This window comes from Larimichthys crocea, chromosome XII, assembly GCF_000972845.2.
Source record: "Larimichthys crocea isolate SSNF chromosome XII, L_crocea_2.0, whole genome shotgun sequence".
Lineage (NCBI taxonomy): Eukaryota > Metazoa > Chordata > Actinopteri > Sciaenidae > Larimichthys > Larimichthys crocea.
In genome coordinates this window covers 28827461-28836070 of record NC_040022.1, presented here as the reverse complement: position 1 = coordinate 28836070, position 8610 = coordinate 28827461, and the positions used below count along the sequence as shown (strand labels likewise).

At 45.5% G+C, this 8610-nt stretch overlaps 1 protein-coding gene across 1 annotated transcript in view; it reads left to right on the top strand.

Annotated features, from left to right (window-relative positions):
• The first annotated feature begins 5397 nt into the window (after positions 1-5397).
• txn2 (thioredoxin 2) overlaps positions 5398-8610 on the top strand; it is an 11185-nt gene continuing 7972 nt past the window's right edge. The window contains exon 1 of the mRNA XM_019269475.2: positions 5398-5524. The gene's annotated coding sequence lies outside the window, so the exon portion shown is untranslated. The remainder of the gene's footprint in view (positions 5525-8610) is intronic.

Below are 8610 nucleotides of genomic sequence, written 5' to 3'. Positions count from 1 at the left end.
GGGTCCTGTAGTTCTGGACCTCTGGGTCCCGTAGTTCCGGACACTGGACCTCTGGTCCGTTTTTTTTTTTTTTCTGTTTTTTTTTTTTCCCACCTTGGTCCTCTGTTCCCCTGTAGTTCGGACCTGGCCGCTCGGTGGCGCCACCCGCCGCAGCGCGCGCACTGAGCGTCGTTAAATCTGCGGCTCGAAGCGGAAGCACTTCATGGCCGCGGGGCCAAGATCACCGCGAGCTGCACGTCAAGGTAAACACGAGCTGTTTTAATCTGGATTAATCCGGTTATTGTGTCTGACATGGGGCACGAGAGGATCCGAGACCGGCTCGGCTCGGTTCGAGGGTTTGTTTGAGAAGAGGCGACGGAGGGTTCGGTTAGAAAAGAGGAGGAGGGAGGAGGAGGAGGAGGAAGGAAGAGGGAGAGGGAGAGGGCAAGGCACTGACGCAGGTTACCACCGAGGAGACGTTACTAATTATTAAAGAGAGTTTAATTAATGTTCATTTAATCTGCGAGTTCTGCATCGATGTGTGTGTGTGTGTGTGTGTGTGCAGCGCGCGCCGTTTTGTGCGCGTGAGAGATCAGTTAAAGAGGTTCACCTTAAATAAACACACACACACACACACACACACACACACCTTTTTACTGAGTTGATTTATTGTCAACATGTGTCATCAGTGTGTGAGTCACTGAAATATCTGATTTAAATAATTTAAAACAACTTTAAACGTGTGTGTGTGTGTGTGTGTGTGTGTGTGTGTGTGTGTGTGTTGTGTGGTTATAACAGATAATGTTTTTATATTTTTTTTTTTTTTTATGTCAGTCAGATCCAGGAGGAGAATAACTGATCCAATGTAATGACCAAAATCATCTTTAAATCAGACAAACGAGTAGTTGTAGTAGTAGTAAGTAGTAGTATAGTAGTAGTAAGTAAGAGTAGTAGTAGCAGCAGCAGAGTGTAGTAGTAGTAGTAGTAGTAGCGAGCAGCAGTAGTAGTAGTAGAGTTGTAGTAGTAGTCGAGTATTGTTTGCCATATTTGTACAGAAGAAGAGTAGTAGTAGTGTCCACAACACAGTTCGTGCTCGTAAAAGCTTGTCGATGAATGAATTAATAATTCAGCTCTAATCTTTTTTTTTATGCAACATGCCACATAAAGTCAGTTAACTAAAAACGTGTCAGATTAATGTTGCGTGTCGATAATCGACTTGTATCTCGTACTCTAATCCCGGTGAATAACTGACTGAATTTAGCCGGCGTGGGATCATTAAGAGTTAATCCTGTAAAGCGCCGTGCTGCGTACGTGCAGTCCTTCTTTTTAATCAGATCAGACCTGCCGTCTTTTTATTTAAGAGTTTTGTGGATCCACAGAGTCTGCACGTCCGTTCATCGTTTGTTTTCCTAGAGAAAAAGTTAAAAACTAAAACTGTTTCAGATTAACGTGTTGATTAATTGACTGATCTTTCAGCTCTAATGGATATACCCAATATTTAATCATCAGTCAGTATCTGAAGTCACAGCTGTTCACAGAAGTGTTGCACAAACATATAAGTCGCAGCAGTCGTGGTCGGTGCTGACTACCTTGACATTAATCAGCACACAGGGAAACACAACCCCCACAGCCTGACCTGCATGTAGAGAGCGTCTGTAAACCGGCTGCCCTTACATAAGTGTCCTCTCTCTGTGGTACAGTCAAACCTGGCTCTCCGTCTCTTAATCAACTTGTTATGTCTTCGACGCAGATGGCTCAGAGGCTCTGTGGTACGTAGAATCTGGACGGTCTCGGAAAGACATCCGCGCTTCCCAGCACCCGCCGCCCACACGCGGCGTCCTCTTGTTTTTCCACCTCCCTGCAGCCCTGCCGCGACCCGGGTCTCCTTCCTCGCTCCCTCGCGCGCCCTGCCGCTCCCTTCCTCACGCCTCCCGCAGAAGTCCCTTCAACGTCAGGACCACGAGGACTTCACAGAGAGGGTCATCACAGCGAGCTGCCCGTGCGCCATGACTTCCACGCACAGTGAGTATCCCAGCTGGCTGATAATGGCAAGATATATGATTTAAAGTTGTAAACTGACAGTATAAGAATGGACCGCGTATCCGTGACGTCAGCTGTTGTGAAGCCATGTTTGTAGTCTTCTTCGGCTAATCTAAAAAAGCAACAAAGACGTGGACTGAGTCGGGCCGAATGACGCCTGGGTGCTCAAACAAGCCACGGTAACAACACCCACCTGTCAATAAAGCGTCCACTCTTAATCCTGCATAACTTAAGCTTAATATAATGTGAACAGGTGAGTTGTATATAAATTCACCTCAGTACAGTTGTCATGAACGGGGAAATTAGCTACAGAGACCAAAACGTTTTTTGTACCAGGCTGTAAACATGTTTATTTCTGCTGTTAACATGGGGACCTATGGAGACTGACTCACTTCTGGAGCCAGCCTCAAGGGACGTGAGGAACTTGAGGAAATAAATAAATGTACTGCACTACCTCTAAAAAAACCAGCCAACTCTGATTCTCTGTGACTTGTGTGGAGAAAAATATCTGCGTTAACACTGTAGCGTGTCTGTTGTTTTGACCTTGAAACAGACTCGTCCTCACAGCTGCCCTGCCTCTTAAAATGGCTGTAGGTGTTAACACGGTGTGTGTGTGAGAGTACGTGCAGTTAAAAATAAAAACACAATGTACACAACTGACTGTGGGGATTTCACCCTCAGTCACCGGATATACTGTGTCCGAGAGAAGTCTTCACCTCCCAAGATCTTTGATTATTTACAGAGTTTCATCTGGACCTCGAGGATTATTTCCAAGACCAACCTGTTTTAACAGGGCAGTCTGTCAGCACCATATTATACTTAAAGTTGATTTTATTGTCATAACAGGAGATTAAAGTCTGTATAGGTCCAACAATATACAGTTTCATGAAGTCCAAATTTACCTTTTTTAAAAACAAAGAACATGTTTACAGGTTTATTGTAGCTCCGACAGTATAAGAAAAGGTTGAGTGATATTTTTAGTGATGAGCACGTACTAAATGTCTAGCCGACAAATCAAATTGCTTGAATATGACACTTGAACTGAACGCAACGGTCTCAAACCTTTTTACATGGACCGGTTTCATGTAAGACATATTTTCACGGACCGGCTGGTTCAAGGTGTAACGGGATAAATAGATGAAATAAAATGATAAAACAAACATAAAAGTGCAAACGACTCCCAGACAGTTTTTTTTTTAACAGTACTCATTGACTTAATACTCCTGTCGTTTCATACGAACACTCTGACGTTGGTTCTGTTTGTGGTGTTTTAAGGTGGTGCGGTCCTGTAAGATCCTCGGGCCGAGGTTGGAGAAGGCTGTCGCGAAACAGAAAGGCCGTGTTGCCATGGCGAAAGTTGACATAGCATCACACAGACCTGGCTATCGAATACGGGGTGAGACGCTTGTATAATTTGCCATTTAAACTTGAGTTTGTAGTTTTGTAGCATGTATATAGCGTTGACATAGGCATCGTTGCAGTCCCAGCTTGATGTTAAGTCATTAGTATTAACTCGTAACTCGTTTGTCTGCAGGTGTCTGCCGTTCCGACGGTAATCGCCATGCGTGGAGGCGACGTCGTCGACCATTTTGTGGGAATCAAAGATGATGATGAGCTGGACTCATTGTCAGCAAGATCATTGGACAATAAACCAGCTGTTATCTCCCCCCCACAACCCCCACCCTCTGCCAATCACCACCGCTATGGTGCTGTGTTTTTGTATGATTCAGGCATGATGATGGCCGGCAGCAGCAGCACTTTGCCTCCATTGTGAGCCTGTTTCGCAGCAACAGATACACAAAAACAAAACCACGCCACAATCCCTGCTGGCAAACCCAAGCGCTCACACCCATCCCAAGACCACAGCTTCAGCTTTATTGTTGCATCTGTCTTTCCGTCTCTCGTTGTTGTTGTTTTTGTCCTGTGATGGGTGTGGCCTCCATTATGTCCAGCAGTTTTAACTTCTCTTTTATAAGGTGACGGCTACACGGCTCTATATTCGTACCAGTAGAGCGGCCGGTGTGTAATAGTCTGTGTAAAACGTACATCGTTGTGATGCACTATTATACTTTATAACATGAGGGATGAACGGTCTAGTTTTAGTCGGTGGAGAGGATTTGATTTAAAAAACAAACCTGACAATACTGATGAGGCTTGTGACAGTATTATCTGTAGTTCCTGCTTCTTTTTTGGCACAAGATGGTGGCATTTCTCTTAACAGCGCGAAGCCACACACGGTCAATCTTACACCGTATTATGCCTAATAATGTGAGCGAGGAAGATGGGGCTTATATGTGTGCGTGTGTGTATGTATGTATGGTGTGTGTTTCTGGGGTCTCTCGACTGTGAAACTTAAGTCAGACGGTTGCAAATACAAGTTTGATTTTAGTTTTAACCAAATGAACTCGGTGTACCGGAAACATGACCAGTGAAGTAATAAAAGGGTCAAAAGTGTTCTCGATGAGTTCCATTGATGTTTTTGTCGGCTGCGGTTGAATTAAAAAGACAGCGGTCCAAGTTTTTATTGGCGCTAATGTTTCTGATGCAATATTGGAGTTATGTACTTTCCCTGTGTGTTTGGTGGTTGAGAAGGAAGGAAGGGAGTTACAAGTGAGGTTTTTCCTCACTGGATGGGGGAATGGATGGGAGTGTAAGACAGTGTTAGATGGATGAATCTTCAAGGAGCTCTGTTATTTTCAGTTTGGGGCATCCCGACCCTCCAACCGTTGGTTGAACCGTTCTGGTCCTGGGTCTGGGTCTGGTTTTGGTCCTGGTTCCTGTTCTGGTCCTGGTTCTGTTTCTGGTTCTGGTCCTGGGTCTGGGTCTGGTTTTGGTCCTGGTTCCTGTTCTGGTCCTGGTTCTGTTTCTGGTTCTGGTCCTGGGTCTGGGTCTGGTTTTGGTCCTGGTTCCTGTTCTGGTCCTGGTTCTGTTTCTGGTTCTGGTCCTGGGTCTGGGTCTGGTTTTGGTCCTGGTTCCTGTTCTGGTCCTGGTTCTGTTTCTGGCTCTGGTCCTGGGTCTGGTTCTAGTTCTGGTCCTGGTTCTGGTTCTAGTTCTGGCTCTGGTCCTGGTTCTGGTTCTGGTTCTGGCTCTGGCTCTGGTTCTGGCTCTGGTCCTGGCTATGGTTCTGATTCTGTTCTCTCGCCTGTCCTTCAGTAAACACACCGTCCTGTAGTTCCGGACCTGGACCTTTGGTTCCTGTAGTTCCGGACCTACCTGGACCTCTGGTTCCTGTAGTTCCGGACCTGGACCTCTGGTTCCTGTAGTCCTCTGGTTCCTGTAGTTCCGGACCTGGACCTCTGGTCCCTGTAGTCCCGGACCTGGACCTCTGGTTCCTGTAGTTCCTGTAGTTCTGGACCTGGACCTCTGGTCCCTGTAGTTCCGGACCTGGCCGCTCGGTGGCGCCACCCGCCGCAGCGCGCGCACTGAGCGTCGTTAAATCTGCGGCTCGAAGCGGAAGCACTTCATTGGTCCGCGAGGCCAAGATCACCGCGAGCTGCACGTCAAGGTAAACACGAGCTGTTTTAATCTGGATTAATCCGGTTTTTATGTCTGACACGGGGCACGAGAGGATCCGAGACCGGCTCGGCTCGGTTCGAGGGTTCGTTTGAGAAGAGGCGACGGAGGGTTCGGTTAGAAAAGAGGAGGAGGAGGAGGAGGAGGAGGAGGAGGAAGGAGGAAGGAGAGAGAGAGAGAGGAGAGAGAGAGAGGGAGAGGAGAGGGCAAAGGCACTGACGCAGGTTACACACAGAGGAGACGTTACTAATTATTAATGAGAGAGTTTAATTAATGTTCATTTAATCTGCGAGTTCTGCATCGATGTGTGTGTGCGTGTGTGTTTGTGCGCGCGCGTTTGTGCGCGTGAGAGATCAGTTAAAGATGTTCACCTTAAATAACACACACACACACACACCTTTTTACTGAGTTGATTTAGTGTCAACATGTGTCATCAGTGTGTGAGTCACTGAAATATCTAATTTAAGTTTAAATCAACTTTAAACGTGTGTGTGTGTGTGTGTGTGTGTGTGTGTGTGTGTGTGTATCGGCAGTAACAGTGAGATTTAGTTCCCTCCTCAAGTTCCTCAAACGTCCACGTGAGGCTGGCGCCAGAAGTGAGTCAGCTCCATAGGTCCCATCATGTATAACACGACTTAGAAATAAACATGTCCTTACAGCCCTGGCACTGATCAATAAACTGGCTAGATGGTGCTGCATACTCGTAGCTAATTGCCTGCAATTATCAAAGGACACAAGAACTCCAGGGAGAATCTTTTTCAAGTGCTTTTATAGATGCATAAACTTTCTGATTGACAACATGTAGGTCTGCAAGTGTTAGAATTTATATAGCAACGGATCTATCTTAGAATCATCTATTACTATTTATGGGCTTAAAAATGTTTTGGCAGGATTAGAGCGTGCGCTTTGATTGACAGGTGCGCGTGCTGGAATGCTTAAGACGCGATGGCTGGTGACATGTGAGCTCGAGCCAGTTCATAGAATTCAGCTGATAGATAAGACCTGATGTAACATTACGGCAATAAACAGCACGACTATACACGCTGCTCAGACTCGTATTGAACTGAGTTTTAGATTACGCAGCGCTACCAAAAGACTACAATCGATGGCTTCCACAGCTGACTGTCACGTGATAGCTTCGGTGCTGTATACGACATGTCGCTTGATACCTAGCTGGGCAATCAAATTTGACTAACAAGTCCATGTTTAATAAATGCCTAAGTGCATATACACGTGACGGCATGGTGTTGGCGCCATCTTGTAGTGGGGCTCATATCAGCCCCATCACAGTTGGACGTGTACTCAGACAGGTTACGTCTTGGAAGTCAAGGAGCACGGGCAGCTCGCTGTGATGACCCTCTCTGTGAAGTCCTCGTGGTCCTGAACGTTGAAGGAGACTTCCCTGCGGGAGGCGTGAGGAAGGGAGCGAGGCAGGGCGCGCGAGGGAGCGAGGAAGGAGACCCGGGTCGCGGCAGGCTGCGGGAGGTGGAAAAACAAGAGGACGCCGCTGTGGCGGCGGCGGGTGCTGGGAAGCGGCGGATGTCTTTCACCGAGACCGTCCAGATTCTACGTACAGCAGCCTCTGAGCCACTGCGTCGAAGACATAAACAGATTGATTAAGAGACGGAGCGCCAGTGTTTGACTGTACCACGAGAGAGGACACTTATGTAAGGGCAGCCGGTTTACAGACGCTCTCTACATGCAGGTCAGGCTGTGGTGGGTGTGTTTTCCTGTGTGCTGATTAATGTCAAGGTAGTCAGCACCGACCACGACTGCTGCGACTTTATACGTTTGGTGCAACACTTCTGTGAACAGCTGTGACTTCAGAGTACTGACTGATGATTTAAAATATTGTAGTATATCCCATTAGAGCTGAAAGATCAAGTCAATTAATCAACAGCGTTCGACAGAACGTTAATCTGCAACAGTTTCAGATTTTTAGACTCTAGGAACAAACGATGAACGGACGTCAGCTGTTGCAGACTCTGTGGATCCACAAAACTCTTAAATAAAAGACGCCGCAGGTCTGATCTGATTTAAAAACAGGAGCTGCACGTACGCAGCACGGCCTTTACAGGATTAACTTTAATGATCCCACGCCGGCTAAATTCAGTCAGTTATTCACCAGGATTAGAGCTACGAGATAAAGTCGATCAATCGACACGCAACATTAATCTGAAACTGTTTCTAGTTAACTGAGTTTATGTGGCACTGTTGCAATAAAAAAGATCAGAGCTGAATTATTAAGTCATTAATCGACAGATGTTCAGGCGATTTGGGAACAATTTTGCTTTTTTAAAAATTTAATAAAAAAATAAAAAAGGACAAATGATACAAAAATAACAACAACAACTACTACTACTACTTACTACTACTACTACTACCACTACTACTGCTGCTGCTGCTGCTGCTACAACAACTACTACAACTACACTACTACTACTACTACTACCTGCTGCTGCTGCTGCTGCTACTACAAAACTACTACAACTACTACTACTACTACTGCTGCTGCTACAACAACTACTACAACTACTACTAAAACTACTACTGCTGCTGCTACTACAAAAACAACTACTACAACTACTACTGCTGCTGCTGCTGCTGCTACTACAACAACACTACTACAACTACTACACACTACTACTACTACTACTGCTGCTGCTACAACAACTACTACAACACTACTACAACTACTACTGCTGCTGCTGCTGCTGCTGCTGCTACTACTACACTGCTACTACTACTACTACTACAACTACTACTACTACTACAACTACTACTACTACAATACTACTACTGCTATACTACTATATACTACTGCAACTGCTACTGCTGCTACTACATTTACTACTACTACAACTATACTGCGACTACTACTACTACTGCTACAACAACAACTACTACAACTACTACGGTTTGTCTATTTAAAGATATTTTGGATCATTACATTGGATCAGTATTTCTCCTCCTGGATCTGACTGATCATAAAAAAATAATAAAAAATCATCATAAACATTTAATCTGTTATAATCCACACACACACACACATTTAAAGTTGTTTTAAATTATTTAAAT